The following is a 19,081-nucleotide window of genomic DNA, read 5'->3' as shown; positions in this document are numbered from 1 at the left end:
GGGCCCACGCTTCCGTCAGGGTTTCACCTGGGCTGGGGATGTCTGCCCCTCTGCGAACTAGTTTAAGGAGAGTAGAAGCTAATCATTAGGTAGGATACAAAAAGGAGTGTCCCACAATGCGCATGGTTTTTTTGCGAAGATTTAAGGATTGTGGACACCAGTGAAAGTTATGCCCTCAGAAAGTGATGAATTGTATCATTGTTTCCTAAACCTTGAAAGCTTTGAAAGAATTCTGCTTAAGGTAAGACTCAGCTTCCACTGAGCTTAATTTCTATTTAGTTATTTGAAAGTTTAAAACATTTTAAATTTCACTTCTGTATCTAAAAAAACCTTTAGTTTTCTTTACATATTTATAGAAGCACTAAAACACCAGCCTGCATGCATGCATTGATTCACCAATTCATTCATTCCTGTCCTAACTAGGGAGCTGTATGTAATACAGTAATAGTGAAGTTTCCCAGAGGAAAAATCTGAATTCCTTTACAGTCTTTTAAAGTATGTATTATTATTTAGAAGGTAAGGTAAATCATCGTTATTTTCTGAGTATTAAATAGACTGATTAATGTCTGTGTAAATTTTCTTTGGCTCACTGTCAAATCCTGTAGTAATATCCTATATCTTAAACAGCACCCTTATGTAGACTTCTCCAGTTATTTCAGTTCTTTGTAAACAGTTGGGACATATTATGTACTTAAATGATTCAGACAATTGAACAACTGTTTTTGAATCACCAGTAAAAAGCTCCTGTCTCTAATGTTCTAGTATTACTGTGGAGTCTTAATTTGTAGGCCCTAAATTTGAAACCATGGTATAGTTAGTTGGAGACAACGAAATAACAATGGGACTAATCTAGATGAGTACTTAAGTTTTATAGATTCTAATCTCATGACATAATTTGAAATGTGCCAGCACTAATAATAATTTTTGGGGGGTATATCCAAGAGCCAACTAAAACACTAGAATCAAAGAAAAACACTCTTGACTCTATCAACTTTAATCTCAAAAAATAAAATTATTATAATTGGTTGTTTCAGAAGTAAGCTGTGTTCTGTTATGCCTCTCAATGACCATATATTTCAGTATTACTCATGGTATTATGGTTTTAAGTTATAATTAAAATTGAAACCTAAATAAATTAAGGGATGTATGATTACACTTCTAAGACATGCTATATTTTTATAGTGTATAGAACATGCTCTTTGCTGTGTTTCTCTGAGTTGCTTTTCTAGCTAGATCTTTTTCTCCATAGTACTTACTGCCATTGCTTCTGTTATATGTCTCTGGTTTTTGTCTGTCTTGTTCCACCAGTCTGTAAGCCCATTAGAACAGAAACTTTGTCTGTTGTGTTCTCTGGGATATCCTCAGTGCTTAGAACAGTGCCTGACATATTTATTGAATGAGTGATGGTATGTTTGGGTAGTGCATGTAATGCATATTCTAAAGCACAGGTGTGTCTTTGGAGAGTGAGGCAGAAGAGATATTCCATCTAGAGATGGAAAGGTAAACTGATCTTGTTTACCATAGTAAGAAAGTGACTTCATATTCTGTTTTTTGTTTGTTTTCTAAAGCAAAGGAATGGCACAGTGCAACTTAGGCTTTAGAACAAATAATTTTTATTAAAGCATGAAAGTTAAATTTATAATATTTGGTATTGTGTATGAAGGCTGAGGTTTATTACTTGAGAGACTGAGCCAATGTTTCCCAAGATTGAAAAGAAAACAGATTTTGGAAGAAATACAGTGCATTGTTGTTGATATGTTGAGCTTGAAATACCTGCGAGACCTCTGGGTACAGATACTCAGTAGGCAGATGGGTAAGTGAGTTTGGTGCTTAAGAGAAAGAAGACACAGTTTTGGGAGAAATATTTACAGTTTATAGTTGAATTCTTGGTTGCTGATTAGTTTGATTAAGGAAAGGACGCAAAGGATGGAGAACATGAGCCCTAGGAAACCTGAACGTTTAAGGGATGAGCAAATTAAGCAAAACATACAAAGGAGAATGGTCATTAAGTAAATGGAATATATCTTGTATTGAAGTGTTTTAGAAAAGTCAGAAAACAGATTTTGAGATCCATCTAATATAGATGAAGAGAAAATTTCAGATAGGGACAGAAGTGCCATGGCACTTTAAAGCAGCCTTTTAGATAATTGATTTAGGATCTGTTTGATTGCATTTTTGTTGTTGATATTAGACATTGCATTGTTTTTGTTTTCATAGTAGAATGGCATGTTAAAGGAACTTTAAAATGCCCCTCTGATCTATTTTCTAAACTTTTAAGTCTTGGAATATAAGAAAATAAATGTATTCTTTGGAATGGATAAAGAAGGTGGACATTTTGCCTAAGTACCAAAAAATATCTCTCATTTTATTGTATTTTTGTCATTACAAACCAGAATAATCATTTGTTTGGAAATACTACACTCTGCTGTAGTAAGGTACTTACTGTATTGAGTTTTAATTTACATAGAAGGCAACATCTCATTCTTAATATCAGCATTTAGTGGTATACTTGCTTGACTAGGCACAGACAACAGTGGCTTTAGATCTATCCTAGATGAGTCCATTTACTTCAATAGAGTCTAAGTGATTGTATTCTCACAACCTCTTCTAGAATAAAATAAACCCGTGGATAGTTATATTTTACAGTGCCAGGCTCAACATGTATATGAAGCCAAACATTGTTTTCAGTCAGGGATGTTAACAACTCTACAGTTTCCTAGTAATTAAAAACTATGCTACAAGCTTCACAATAAATACCTTTTAAAAATATAATAATTGCATTTTACCTTTTCATTTTTAAAACAAAGTTAAAGGAAAATTATTTTTAATTCTATTTTCTGTATTGTTGTATGCTATGAAAATTTTTTTCTCTATTCAGCATGGAGACTCTCTTCACTAGGACATGATAAATGTTTCTTTAACATTTACTATTTTTATTGTATGATGTTCATATACGTTTTATAGTTCTACTGATACTATTTTTAGATGTTCCTTTTTAGTCCAATTGTGTTTCCTCAAGGAAAAAAGTGCGTATTTCTTATTTATCATCTAATTTTTTTATGATTTGAGTAGAGGGCTTAGCTTCTTCCCTAAGGTAAATTCCAGAATATAACTTGAATCTTGAGTTTATAAATTCACTTTAGTTTTTGTGTAACATGAGACCTAAGCTTTTATATATAGTAAAAAGGCAACCATTACTCTATTTTATGTGATGAAATTATGGGAGAGAAAGAATGGACAAAATATAATTTGGAGATGATGTATCAATTTTTAAAAAGATAATTATGTTTAGAAGAAACGGACATTTTCAGACCTTTTCAAAGTTCCAGTTATTTCAGGAGAGGCCCTGAAATAACATTATAGACTATTATTAGCTTAGTAATTTTTCATCAAACTATAATTTGTTATAAAATGACTAACAGAATTTCCTTTTTAACTACTATAAATCAAAGGACATGGTTTATATAATTATACTAGTGTATTACAATTTATACTCTTTAACCCAAGAATAATGGAATTAAGTTTTTTGACCTGGTATTATTTAAGATGGTGGTCTCTTCACCTCTGTAGCTTTTGGCAATAATTTAAAAGAAATAGCAGGTGTTTCCCTTGGGTAAGGAGAAATAAAAGTAAGAGGGAAAAAAGCCAGAAATCTCACACTTGATCCTGACTAATCTTCTGATTTGTTTCTTAGTTTATGTACTTTGATGAGGGACCCCTGTTTCTGTAAACAATGGCTGAACAAAGTGAGGAATAGAAAGAAAAAATCAAATCTTAATTTACAAAACATAGCTATAGCATCTAGCATGATTGATCTGGTTGGTATATGGCTGCTGAAGGGAAGGCAAGGGAAATTTGCTTTGATATTTTCAACTAGACTGCTTTATTTTATTCTTTCATTCATTTTTCAGCTAGACTTCTTTGGACATTTTGAAGTTGATTGAGAATACTAGTACCAACATAAGAAATATAATAGTAAAGGTCTCTTATAGAAGAAAAAAATTCATTTGTGACTATCTAAAGAATATTTGCTTATCTTCAACCACCAAAGAGAATAGATAGCAAAGAACAAAGTTTATCTTAGATTTTTGCTGCTTTTGTACCATTACTTTTTCTGTAGAATATCCCCTTCCTGTAAGAATTGAAATCTAAATTGTGCATATCTATTGATGTTCTTTAAAAAAGAAAACTCAGAATGTCAAGTAATTGGGGTCATCAGTTTGAAGTCTTATTATTAATTTCTTTCATGGAGCCAACTCCTCAGTTACAGAAATCATATATCCTGGATATGCCTTCCTGGGACTTCATCACTTATTTTCATCTTCATCAAATGGAGAAAAGTGAAATAAAAACCATGACTTTTCTATTTATTATTAATATTAACTCTGGCCTTTCCCTAAAAGATAGAGAGAACTTAAATTTTTTCTACCAGATTTATCCCTGCCCCTTACTATCATGAATATTGGTTGAAAATACATAATCATTGTTAAAATTATGTTAAATTATAGTTTACATATTTACCAAAAGAAGGAGAAATTTCTCATTTAAGACCTATTTGTCTTATTATAGAGATAGCCTATTAGATATACTAAAGAGAAAGTGAGGTCCATATTGCATAAAAATAAAATGATTTCTTTTGAAAAAACCATTTTCCACAAACATACCAACCATGTTTTCTTCTTTATTTAATTAGGTGGAGGTATGAAGGGAACTTAAATTTACATTATTTTTCCTCACTTTGCAAGATCTGATTCTTCATACATATATATTTCAGTAGGGACTATATCAGTTTAGCTTTTGGTATTTTAGTTATTTTTTCTGATTATAAAAATAGTACATGTTGAATCTAAAAAACTGACAACATAAAAAAGATGATTAAGAAATTAAATATTGTATCTAATCATATCATCCATAGATTATTCTCAGATATGATATTTGAATTAATACATTCTGATGTCCAAGAAAATTGCTGTATTTATTAACCCAAAGAATGACATATAACCATATAAACATAAATGAAAGTATCACCACTTTCATTTTACATAAGTTTTTATGTTTTTATTAGAAGAGTATATTGATATTCTAAATCCAGAGATTGAAGGAAAAGAAGAAATGGGTGTTAAGGGGCCATAAATAATGAATTTTTCTTCACAAAACTAGCTGCTTGTCTTAATTGATGAGAGTAAGGGACATGCTGACCATTCAGACTACAGTCTTCCCCATTGTTTGTACATATGTAGGAGAGCAGAAAGGCCGTTCGAATTAATGGATATTCCAGAAGTCCTCAGAATTGATTTTGGAAAGTGTCGTTTTTCTTACATATGCGTCTAGATGGAACTATTCAGAAATTCATTTCTTTTTATTTTATTTTATTTATTTATTTATTTATTTTTAATAAATTAATTTTTTATTGGTGTTCAATTTACCAACATACAGAATAACACCCAGTGCTCATCCCATCAAGTGTCCCCCTCAGTGCCAACAAATTAATGAAGCTGTGCTTGTGAAAGCTTGTCTCTGAGGAGTTGAAGAACTCACTTGTTCTTCTGTTTTATCCTTGGAGTAGACTAATCTGTCTCACTGATACAAGGTTCTAGCTCAGGTGGACTTGTACCTCTTTAAAAGTTTTCTGGAAAGAAAAGAGTCCAGCGGTATCTTTGCCCAGTTGGGATCATTCAAGGAATAGGGCACAGAGGGAACTTGAGCTATTGGCAGTGCAAATGCCAACTGAAAATAAACTCGAAAGAAAGACTATATTGGCATTTATCTGCCTTCTGAAATACAGTGAAACCTTCTTAATGTGAAGCACAGGGGATGTAAAAAAATGGACTTTCAGTTTAACTAGCTTTCCATATCTGATTTTTATTAACAGGCAATTAGGCTGCTGGTTGACTAGGGAATAGCAATTACTTTGAATTATGTATTATTTTGGATAATCAGCATCAGCTTAATGAACTTTTAGTATAATATACTTTCTTGGAAGTATCAAACAATGCAGATTCAAGATGGATATTAATTAACATATTTGGATTCAGAAGACAGATCCAGAATATATGCTTTCTGTAACTGTGGAGTTGGCTCCATGAAAGAAATTAATAACAAGACTTCAAACTGATGACCCCAATTACTTGACATTCTGAGTACAGGGTATATGACATAACAGGTATATTTTCCCATAGCCAAGTGATAAGACAACATATTCCACATAGGTATTTAGAGCATTTGCTCATTGGGACCAGAACGGCACACTGGTTGTTTCCTGGTCTTCTGAGTTGTATGAAGATGATGGAGTTTTAGGGTGAATCTGCCAGTACGGCAGTTACATGGCTCTTACTCTGCCGCTACCTGTTTATTGTCAGCATGGCTGTTAGGACAATGTTTTGTTGTCAAGAAGCACCCTGATCACCCAGTACTCTTTTCTGTAGGAGTATTTTCTTTAATCACTGAAAAAAAGATATGTCATTCAGCTATGACAAAAAACAGTGTTGCACTTTTGCAGCTTTCATGGTTTGGATTGCTAAATCATTTTTTAGGATTTCGTGAAGTAAATAGCGTAATTACTAGACTTCAGTTTAAACAGTACCAGGACCTCAGTTAAAGTCCTCTACTCAGCTGTTAGCTTCACAGTGTGTGAGGGGGCTGGTATCAGTAAGATTTGATTACATTACTTCTCATTGCATGTAAAGCTATCATGTGTAGATGTTCCAGTACAGTAATTCTCAGGATTTGAAGCATACAGTTGAGGGCTTATCTGTAGGCACATGCAAATAGAAAGAAACCACTGATTTTGTGGTAATATCTGCTTGATCAAGTCTTTAAATGTTTGAAGTAAGGAAAATGATAGCTAGTTTAGTGCTGTTTCTTCATTATTTTTGAAAATTAAATGGTAAAATTTATCTTTTTAAAAAGTATATAGTTCTGTGCTTTAAAAACATGTATGGATTTATGTAGCCACCATCAGTACAATCAGGATACAAAACAGTTCCATCATCCCCTAAAAACTCCTTTGTGCTGTCCCTCTGTAGCCATTCTCTCATCTCCTCTCTTGCTCCTAGCCCCTAGCATTCACTGGTCTGTTCTCCACTGTAGTACTGCCTTTTCAAGAATGTCTTCTAAATAAACTCATACAGTATATAACTTTTTAAAGATCAACTCCTTTTAGCAGAATGCTGTTGAGACTCATCCGTGTCATATTATGTAGGAAGAGTTTGTTACATTTTATGGCTGAGTAGTATTCCACTGTGTAGATATAGCCCAGTTCATCTTATTACAGGACATTTGATTATTTAAAGTTCTTAGAGATTATGGATAGAGCTGCCATAAATATTGATATGTAAGTTTTTGTGTGAGCAAAAGTTCTCATTTCTGTAAAATAAATACCTTAGAGTAGGCTTGGTGAGTCATACAGTGGGTATGTGTTTATTTTTATAAGAAAATGCCAACTGTTCTTCAGAGTAACAGTACCATTTTGCATTTCCACCAATAACATATTTGTTTTCCACTTGTTCCATATCCTCATGATCACTTCTGTTATGGACATTTTTTATTGTATACATTCTAATAGGTATGGAATGGTCTCTCATCATGATTATATTTGCATTTTTCTAATGGCTAATGATGTTGAATATCTTTGTGCATTGTTATCCTCTTTGGTGAAGCATCGGTTCACATTTTTTGCTCATTTTTAAATCAGGTTGTTTGTTTTCCTACTGTTAAGTTTTGACAGTCCCTTATATATTCTAGATACCAAGTTCTTTTTAGGATATTTACAAATATTTCCTCCTAGTCTGTTGCTTATTTTTTATCTTAATAGCATCTTTTACAAAACAAAAGTTTGTCTTTTTTTTAAAGATTCATTTATTTGAGACAGAGAGAAAGAGCATAAGCAGGGAGGAGGGTCAGAGGAAGAGGGTGAAGCAGGTTCCCCACTGAACAGAGAGCCTGATGCAGGGCTCGATTCCAGGACTCCAGGATCATGACCTGAGCTGAAGGCAGACGCTTAACTGATTTAAGCCACCCAGGCACCCCAAAACAAAAGATTTTAGTTTTGGTATAGTCCAATTTATCAGTTTTTTCTTTTATAGAGTGTGCTTTTGGTGTCACATCTAAGAATTCCTTGACTGACCCTAGGTCACTCAGATTTTCTAAAAGTTTTGTATTTTTGTATTTAGGTCTTGTGGTCCATTTTGGGCTAAATTTTATGTAATAGAGGGAGACTTAGGTTGAAGTAGGGTCTAGGTTCAGGACTAGGGTCAGGCTCAAGCACAAAATTTAGAGAGGTACCAAAAAACTTAGCAGTCAAGAGAAATGACATTTTAATGCGACATTATAAAAAAATGAAAATTAATGCAAAAAATCCATAATGAATAAAAAAACAATAGTTTAAATAAAAATGGGATGAATAACAGGATTGTGCCAAGCTGTACTAAAGCTTAAGGCAAAAAGGAAACTGAGTTGGACTCACCTGTGTTTTTCAAAATTTTGATATTTAGTACATCACAGATTTTGGGGGGTGGATAGGAGGAAGTGCCCAAGTAAGGGAGATGGTAAACTCACTTCTGCTTCAGTGATGATTTGAATTCTGGACTAATTCCCTAATCTCCTTACTACTATTTACTTTTCAGAGCCCTCAAATAGGTGCTCTATGCCTTCTGTCTTATATAACTATATTTGGAGGGAGAGACTGAATGGAATGTTTCCCCTGTCTCACCCCCTCCTCTTCTTCCCCCTCGCCCTCCACCCTCCCCCTCCCTCTTTCCCTACCCCTCTCTCCCTTTCTCTCTCATTCTTTTAAAAAAAAAATTATGATGCTAATGGAAAATACATAATGAGATAGTACAGATTGCAGCAGATATGCCTAGGAGGAAGCTTCTAAGATCCTTGCACATTTGTAGGGAAATTCATATTGTAGGAAATAAAATAATATCATTGATCCTGGTGTGAGTCACTTCTACTCTGGTGGTGTGTTCCCTTGATGTAACCGTGCCACAGGCAAAGCTACTGGCTTTTGCTTAATTAGCTGCCATCTGGCATCAAGCATACTTTGTTTAGTTTCTCAGTATTATCTTCCAGAGTCCATCTCCTTGTCTACCTGAGAACTACGCTTTAACCCTTCTATGTGAAATTTAGAGTTAATTTTAACAGAAGATTTTACAACCCTCCCAAAGAGTTCATTCCAGTTGTTGAAATCCCTTACAATCAGATCTTTTTTATTTTTTTTCCTGTGCTTTAGCCTCACATTCTTAAGCTTAGAGCCCACATCCTTTACTCGAGTCCTCATGGAGTTGGAGAACAGCTGGTCAACATCCTCTGTTTCCTCTATTATAAAGTTTCTGTTCAGTCTTCTCTTGTCTAAGAGAACCAAATTTAGTTGTTGTTGTTGTTGTTTTAACATTTCCTTGTGGATAATATTTTCTCAACATTTCTGTTCTCTTTGATACTCTCTTTTCAGCTATTCTCTTCTTTGAAATAATGCTTGCTGTAGGAATTCATTAAAAACCTATAATGAGATATTGTTCCTGTAATTATCTATTTGATAATCTATTTGAAATGATCTCGTCTTAAGAGTTGCATTGACTCGAAGGGCCAGTCACATGCTGCTCTAGGATTCATAAATCATTGAAAGCAAAAAATGAGAACCAAAAGGAGGACTTGTACAGTTTAATAGTTCACTTATTTTCTAGTGGCATTTAACCCTGTATCATGCTGTATTAAAAGGCATCTGCTACTTATTGGTGTTAGCAGTTTCAAAGAAATGTTCTCCGTTTACCATTTTGCTTCCATTTCTGGACCCGCAGAGTCACTATTACTCTTCGGATTAAATATAAACCTTTTTTTCCTTCTCTACACTCTTGTGTTTGGTGTTTTTTTTAATTGATATTTAAATTTATTTATATTTCATTGTATAGATATGATTGCCATGAATGGCAAAGCTGGATGAAGAATTAGCCACTAGATAATACAACCCAGAAGGAAAAAACATACTTGACTCCTTTATAAAATATCAGAAAAAGAGAACTTGACCTTGTAGTTGCTTGAAGGTGTTCACAATGGCACACTATTCTTTATACAAGTGAAAACATACAATGCAGTAATGACTAGTGCTCTGTTGTCTAACCCCAGCGCCGTGTTACGTCTGTCTAACTGATAGCAGACCAGTGAAGGACTTTATGTCTTGTAGGATATTCTGTGACAGTTTTTCCTCTTCCAACCTGAATTTGATAAACGATCTTTGGTAACAAGTTTTCCAGCTGTTCTATAGGAACTCTGGCCAGACTTTCACAATTATATATAGTGTGGAGAAGAAAGAAGTCTATAATTAACACATATCCCAAGGTATTGTTTTTTTTTTTTCCTCTCTCTTTTGGAGTGATAGATAATGCTTTGTCATATATGAGGTGGAGGGTTGTGAGACCCCCCCAAAGGGCTAAGTAAAAGAGTATGATTTGTAAAACATCTTTACCTATACTGTATTAAGATAAATGGTGCTTTATAGTTAATTTTTGGAGATTCACCTTTTCCAGTCTGGTTTGATGTGGTTTTATATAGTTGATGATTTCTAAGATCTAATTATGTCTATTTCTTATCTTATCATTAGAGACTTAATAGCTTTATCCACTTATGTTTTATTTAGAAAAACAGAAGATTTATGGTTATTATCTTTATGTCCATTTCTATCATTTTTAAAAATTTAAGTCCAGTGTAGTTAACATACAATGTTATATTAGTTTCAGGTGTACAATATAGTGACTCAGCAATTCTTTACGTGATTCAGTATTCATCATCATAAATTTACTCTTAATCTCCTTTATTTATTTCACCCCTCCTCCAACCCACTACCCCACAGGTAACCATCAGTTCTCTATAGTTAAGAATCTGTTTTTTTGGTTGTTTCTTTTTTTCTTTACTTCTTTGTTTTGTTCCTTAAATTTCACATATGAGCGAGTTCGTGGTATGTGCCTTGTCTGACTGACTTAGCATGTTTTCACTTAGCACCTCTAGATACATCTATATTGTTGCAAATGGCATGATTTTATTATTTTTTATGTCTGAGTAATATTCCAGTGTGTGTGTGTGTGTGTGTGTGTGTGTGTGTGTGTGTGTGTGTGTAATTACTGGATGATATGGCATTTCTATTTTTAATTTTTTGAGGAACCTCCATATTATTTTCCACAGTGCCTGTAACAATTTGCATTCCCACCAGCAGTGTACAAGGGTGTGTTTTTCTCCACATCCTATCAACACTTTTTTCTTGTTTGATTTTAGTCATTCTGAAAGGTATGAGATGATATCTCATTGTGGTTTTAATTTTCATTTCCCTGATGATAAGTGATGTTGAACATCTTTTCATGTGTCTATTGGCCATCTCTATGTCTTCTTTTGAAAAATGTCTATTCTAGTCTTCTTGCCCATTCTTTATTCAGATTGTTTGGTTTTTGGGTGTTGAGTTATATAAGTACTTTATATATTTTGGATACTAACTCTTTATCCAGTACATCATTGCCAGATATCTTCATTCATTCATTCAGTAGGTTTTTTAGTTTTGTTGATAGTTTCCTTTGCTGTTCAGAAACTTTTTATTTTGATACAGTTCTTATAGTTTCTTTTTGTTTTTGTTTCCCTTGCCTCAGGACACCTATCTAGAAAAATGTTGCTTTGGCCAATGTCAGAGAAATTACTGCTTGTGTTTTCTTCTAGGATTTTTATGGTTTCAGGTCTTAAATTTAGGTCTTTAATCCATTTGGAGTTTATTTTTTTGTGTATGGTGTGAGAATTCCAGATTTTTTTTTTTTTTTTTTTTTTTTTTTTTTTGGCATGTGGCTAGTTTTCCCAACACCATTTGTTGAAGAAACTGTCTTTTTCCCATTGCATATTCTTGGCTCCTTTGTTGAAGATTGTTTGACCATATAATTGTGGGTTTACTCCTGCTCTCTCTATCTTGTTCTATTAATCTGTTTACTTTTGGGCCAGTACCATACTGTTTTGATTAGTGCAGGTTGGTGGTATATCTTGATATCTGGGATTATGATGCCCACATTTGTGTTCTTTTTCAGGATTGCTTTGACTATTTGGGGTCTTTTGTGGTTCTATACAAGTTTTTTTTTTCCATGCAAATTTTAAGATTACTTGTTCTAGTTCTGTGAAGAATACTGTTGGTATTTTGATAGGGATTGCATTAAATCTATAGATTGCATTGGGTAATGTGGACTTTTAACAATGTTTGTTCTTCCAATCCATGAGTATGAAATATCTTTCCATTTGTTTATGTCATCTTCAATTTCTTCAATATTTTATAGTTTTCAAAGTAAAGATCTTTCAATTTTTTGGTTAAGTTTATTTCTAGGTATCTTAATATTTTTGGTACACTTATAAATGGGGTTGTTTTCTTAATTTCTCTTTCTGCCGCTTTATTATTAGTGTATAGGAATGCAGTGGGTTTCTGTGTATTGATTTTCTTTCCTGTGACCTTACTGAATTTATTTATTAGTTCTACTAGTTTTTTGGTTGAGTCTTTAGGATTTTCTTCTATATACAGTATAATGTGATCTGCAAATAGTGAAAGTTTTACTTCTTCCTTACCAGTGTGGATGCCTTTTATTTCTTTTTCTTGTTTGATTGCTGTAACCAGGACTTCCAGTACTATGTTGAATAAAAGTGGTGATAGTGGACATCTTTGTCTTGTTCTTAATCTCGGGGGAAAAGCTCTTACCTTTTCACCATTGAATATGATGTTAGCTGTGGGTTTTTTCATATATGGCCTTGGCCATCTTTAATTTGATGAATGAAGAATGGTAAAGAGGACTAGGTCTGTCTGTGTAGATTAGATTGAGAGACATGGCCTTAGGTAGTGTCTCTCAAGCTTTTTCTCAACCTGGTGCCCATAATGATAATGTGTGATATAAACAGATAAAAGTATTCTTTGCCATAACTGATTTGCCTAAGGCTCCAGTGCCCTAAACCCATTGAAAGCTTGAGGTGATCTCAGGCCTGAGGAACCGCCTGTCTTGGCACATTGGCAACCTATCCTGTGCCTACCAGTGGGAAGCTCTGCTAGAATTTTGGGAGTATGCCTGCAGTAAGTGCTGCTTCTATGTGGACCACTGTGATATGGAGCCTCTGGGATATTTGCTTTGTAGGATCCACCACCAGTGTCACTCATCCTGTGGACTCCAGCTTCCAGCCGCCTGTTTTGTTTCTTGCTCCCAGACTGTTGTTACTAAGAATAATTACCAGATTTTCTTCAGTCATTATTTGTGCTTTCTTTGCCTTTGTAAATTCTTCTCAAATAAGTGGATTGGAGTGAACTAACATTTAGTGTTTTGAATTAGATGAAGAAAATTGTATTTAATTTTCTTACCCAAGAGACCTTCCATTTTCTCTGAGAACTTTTTCTTGTGATGAAATTCTTTAGGCATTTTTATTATCAGATACAGATGTGATTCATTTAGTGCCAAGGACAACTACCAGGTTTCAGATTTTTGCAGCTTTAGCAATTACCTTAATTTTAGAGCATAGGCTGTAAATGAAAAGATTTTAATAAATGAATTTTCCATGGCTTTGAAGGGAATTAATTTGATAATAAGGTGCTAGTTTTTAAAAGTCATGATATGTACATCTGTATCAAATATTTATGGCAGGGATAGAGCAGCACTATTTCCTTGTTTGGTTTTTCTGCAGCAAACCCTACATTTATAAAAATGGTATGATGTTTTTTCTTTTTACCGTTGAGGTGCTATTTGGTTTATCAGAAAATTATTTGGGGCAGGAAAGGGGGAAGATTGAGAAGATTTCCAGCAAAGAGTGCTAGTTGCTACATGTCCAGCCTATGGTAGGACTTCTGTAGAGTTGGAGGAGGTGTGGAGGAGGAAGAAAAGATAGGTGTGTAATTAGAAAGAAGAGCAGAGAAAATGTCTGTCTTTAATCTTTTCCATTTGAGGGATGTCTCCATGGAGATCAGGTGGGTGTTGAGGAGTTTTATTTATTGGAGGCTGAGGCTTATTCCTCAGGTTTGCTTCTTGAACTTTAGAGGGATGAAGCCAAGCCCCATGGCCCATGCATGCTGCAGAATAACCCAAATTTGGAAAAATCAGGGCGTTGGCAGAACAGGACAAATAGCCTAGAAAGGTAAAAAGAATTCTCATCTTAGTCTTCTACCTCTCTGGTTCAGTATTTTAATGTACAAAGCAGTTTTTCTTTCTGTGAAATAAAACTTGGGCTTGTGAAACTTTGAAGAAAGTTCTTTCTCCAGTATTTTTCCATTTTCATTTGCCTTCCTTTTATTTATTTTGGACTCATATCTTGATCTATGATCTTAGCCTTGAGAATTAGCACACATACAGCCATTCAGATGCATTGGATATTCCTGAGGATGTCCATGACTATGAGGCTGCTGCTCTACAGGTCTGCAAAACTGTGACAGTCTCCTTCACAGACAGGTGTAGGGCTCCTTATTTGAAAATTCCGAAAAGTACTTGTTCTCCCAAGGAACCACTAGGTAGCTTATCCATTCTGGTACTCTGTGACAAAAACCAAACATGAAAAAACCAGATGGAGTTTGGTTTACAGTGTGGGTCAGCAGCTGGGAAGGATCAGGAAATGGTGTTTCATCATAATCATGTTTAAGATATAAAATTATGAAGGATGTTAGGCTTCTTTTAGCATGTAAAGTAGAGTAAGGGTGGTGTTTGGATATGTACATTACAGATGCCTAAGATATTATGCAGGCATTGATTTCTTTTATAGTAACATTTATGACCTGGGTAGTAGTGGGCCTTTTCCTTTATGATTTTAGTTATACCATCTGCCTTTTAATATAAACTTGCTAAGATTTCTACTTCTGGCTTAGGTGGGTTTGGAAATGATTTCAGATCTCCCACATTCCTTCCTCCCCATCTTCTAAAATAGGACTTTGCATAATTAAGTAGTATCAGAGGATAAGATTGGAGGTGGGAAAACCTCCCCACTGATCCCAGCTCCTCTCTGTACAAATTGTATGGCCTTGGGAAGGTTACCCACCCTCCTACAAACCCCAGTTTCTTGTTCTTGTGAAATGAGAATAACATTACTAATTTTGTAGTATTGTTGCAAGAATTCAATTACTTTAAATAATATAAAATTCCAGATATCTAGTAGTGCCCTTCCCGCCATGTCCTAAAATATAAATTCATTTCTCTCATTGGTTTCCTTCTCCTCCCTTTTTTTGCTTCCATGATTTCACTTAAAGTAAACCAGAAAAACCACAGAAATAAATTATTTGGATTTTTTTGTGGCCTTTTTACTTTTGCTAAGGAGTAATTCCAAAATTCCTGTTTTAGAATATTGACACTGCTGTTTGTACACAGTGCTCTCTTCTTCCCCAGCCCATACCCCTGTTTTTCCCTTTGGTCTCTGCAGAGAATAAAGATCTCTGTTTACATTAAAGTCTTGTAATTCCTTCTTGTCATCTTGCTTATGATCTATAGCCCCATTACCATCTCTATATGGTTGCTGCTAGAGCTAAGTACCTTTGGGGCAGATTGTGGTTACTCTGCACTACCAAATTATAATGCTAAAATGAAGGTAGGCTTTGGTTTACAAGGCTACACCTAATTTTATGGTAAAATGGAGTTCAGGGATGCCTGGGTGGCTCAGCGGTTGAGCATGTCTGCCTTTGGCTCAGGACATGATCCCGCGGTTCCATCCAAGGATCGAGTCCCACATCCGGCTCCCCACGGGGAGCCTGCTTCTCCCTCTGCCTATGTCTCTGCCTCTTTCTGTGTCTCTCATGAATAAATAAATAAAATCTTAAAAATAAAATAGAGTTCAGCTTAGGTAGAACTAGGGGAAGCCATTAGTGGACCCACACTGTTTTGGTAAGATGAAGTAGATGAGTGTAAGAATAAAAAGCTTTATCAATTTAATGGAACAAATCAGTATATTAAAATATGCAAACTATTTTCAGAATCTAGTCCTTCACATTGTAGTGGTCTTCTGCCATTTGAATCTCATGATACAGTGTGAAGGCTTTCTCTTAGATCTTTATAGCTCTTGTGTCATTTTCTTCTCTGGTCTTTCCATTCAGACATGCTTGGGACCCTCCATTTGCTGCATTGCTCAGGAAATCTGTAGGTCCAACTATGTCAACCCTCAGCCACAGAAGCACCTCCTCAAGAAGAGAGTATGAAGGAAGGGTTGAGTGAATAGTTGATTGAGTAAATGCACTCTTTCTAAGTAGTTATAGCTCATATGTCTTCTGATAGTTCCCTGGGTTTCTAGCAGGCACGTGTCCCATTGTTGTTAAGTAAAGCCCGGTATGTATGTTTGACAAGTTAGCAGCATGGCAGCTCTGCTTGCTCCCCAGCCCTGCCGCTGTCTCAGGGATTGTTTGGTTTGGCAGTTGGCCAGCTCTCTGCTATAAGATGCATTTCCTTGACAGGACAAAGTGCGGAGCCGCATTAGCTGCAAAGTTTACAAAGGTTAGCTAAACACACACAATAAATATTAATAAACAAAAAAGGCCCACCCACCTTTGACTTTGAATTCTGTTTCTTCATTCCGTGTCTTGGAATCCCTGTAGTATTTGATTAATAACCAGTCTTAGGGTAATTGAGCCTTAAGTATCCTTTGCCTAAGTTAGACTGCTCACAGAGCCCTCATTGGCTGCTTTGGTGACTCATTGCCACAGTAGATGGAGCTCTGGGATGACTGTTTAGTTCAAGGGGTCTTATTTGCATTCTCCTTGCTTCCATGTGGAAAGGCGGGTAGATGTGCTTCTCCATGAGCATTTATGCTGACCAGCCATGTGTGTGCCTAACAGCTCTGGAGGGCAAAGGATGTGAACAGGAATAGAGAGAGGTACAGTGCCCTGAGCTTGGACTCCCTAGAAAGTAATCAGACCTTGGTCTGTTGGCCTGGGCAGTTGCCTCTCTAACATTTACACCCTTAGCGTAGAGGGAGAGAGTAACAGTAACCTGCTGCCCCTGGAAACTGCCTATTTGGCTGGGTGTCTTGGAATTTACCAGGCCTACATTGTGGATCCTTTCCAATTCTGCACCCTGCTTGCTTGAAAACATATTTGAGAACCAGTAATCTTAGACTGCTTAGACAGACCTCTAGAGAACCAAGGAAGAGAAATAACTTTAATAGTATGTCCTTGAGATTGTCCTGGGGCCATTTGTGGATGGCTGGGATTTCTGAAGGCTCTTGAAAGCCCATCTTACCATTGTCTCTCGCTCTCTGGTTTATGCACATCCATCTTTCTCAGACCACATTAGGAAGGAATGAACCCTACTTTGTTTGTAGGATACTTGAGTTTGATAATGATCTAGAGAAATAAAATTATTCCCCATAGATAGTAATGATTTTAACTTGAAAATTATCTCTGACTCCACTTAGCCAAGCAATCCATTTAGGCTAGGGTGAACTCTAACTTTTAGCTCATTCCATTCACAAACATTGATTGAATACCACACACTAATCTAGGCATTTGGGATATAGTACCACCCCAAAGACACCAAGATCTCTGCCTATGTGGAAAATATGTTCATGTTGGGGAAGCAGATAATAAGCATAATTAACAATAAATTATATATTATGTTAAAAGGTGATACATGCTTTGGAAAAATGAAAAAAGCGGAGTAAGGTAACTTGTGGGGTACAGTTTTAAATGGGGCACTCGGCGTGATGACGTATAACCATTGACTTGAAGGAACTGAGTATTGTCTTGGATGAACTTATTCTAGGTAGGGTTTATGAAGTTACATTTGTGACTCTTCTCATGTTTCCATATACCTGGCTGTGACCATTTGGAGATTTCCAGGGGTCAAGGCATGGTTCTCAAATGAATCTCAGTAACGAAGCGCCTATAAGTCAGGCTGTGCTTTGTAGATCATCAACTGTTGATAAACTTAATTCCATCTTACCAACCAAGCACAGTTTTATAAAATAAAATGTGTCTTTTATATTCATGTATTATGAAGTAGATTTCACAAGCATATATACAAAATGGCAATCCTCCCCCAAAAGCCAAACTGTATATGATATACTATTTTCAAGGACTTTTGTTAATATTCACTCACTATTATATGTTTTATCATCTTTTAGCTAGTGGACACTAGGTAGCAGGCATCATAGATTTAGGAAAAATTGTGGAAAGAAAACCTAAAATTGTAAAAATCCTGCCCTTTTAACTTAATTTTACACCCTAACCCCAGCGACTGGGAAAACATAGCTACTCTGATTTTATTTTCTCAGTAGAACATCTCAGCTGTCTTCAGTGGTGCAGAACTTAAGAATGACTCTTGTAGAGTATTGTCAGACAAGAATTAGAAGTCCTGCAGACTCTTATATTTCCTCTTGAGCTCCTCGTGAATGTCAGAGAAGAATTTGCAGCCATATAACTATATACATACTTTTTGCCAGTCAGGTAGGAGCCAGAATTTCTATCAAAGGGGATTGAGGAGATCTACAGATATTTTGTCTTAACAAAAGAATGGGCTGATTAGGGAGAAGAAACCAGAGAAATTTAGCCTGAGATAAATTTGGGAGGCAGAAGTTTCATGATTTTCATTTTACTATTAGAACTGAAAATAGTGGGACGCCTTGGTGGCTCAGCGGTTGAGCGTGTCTGCCTTTGGCTTAGGGCATGATCCCGGAGTTCCGGGATTGAGTCCCGCATCAGGCTCCCTGCAAGGAGCCTGCTTCTCCCTCTGCCTATGTCTCTGCCTTCTCTCTGTGTCTCTCATGAATAAATAAATGAAATTAAAAAAAAAAACTGAAAATAGCGGTAGTTAATTGTACCCTTTTATCCTTAGTTCCTGTATGTTGCTTGGCACATGATGGTTCTTAATAAATCTTGAATTGATGTTTCCACTCATTACTTGTTCTATCAGAGCGAGATCTGCAGCACCTAGCACATGGTGTCTCTGTGTACCAATTTTAGCTTCCATCTTTCTCCCCCTTCATTCCATCCCTGCTGAACCTCCCACCTCAGCCCTCTTACTGCAGACAAAAATTAAAAACAGGTTGTAGTTCTCACTGAGAACTCATTCTTTTTGACCCCAGAGCACCACTTATTTTCCTTACCAGTAATGAATTCAAAGGA

General features: G+C 35.6%; 1 protein-coding gene across 3 annotated transcripts in view; it reads left to right on the top strand.

The window, feature by feature from the left end:
* WDR70 (WD repeat domain 70) overlaps positions 1-19,081 on the top strand; it is a 310,665-nt gene that overhangs the window by 262,804 nt on the left and 28,780 nt on the right. The window lies entirely within an intron of this gene.

Source organism: Canis lupus, chromosome 4, assembly GCF_048164855.1.
Source record: "Canis lupus baileyi chromosome 4, mCanLup2.hap1, whole genome shotgun sequence".
Classification (NCBI taxonomy): Eukaryota; Metazoa; Chordata; class Mammalia; order Carnivora; family Canidae; genus Canis; species Canis lupus.
The sequence above is the reverse complement of the archived record's forward strand: the minus strand, read 5'-3'. Positions and strand labels throughout refer to the sequence as shown.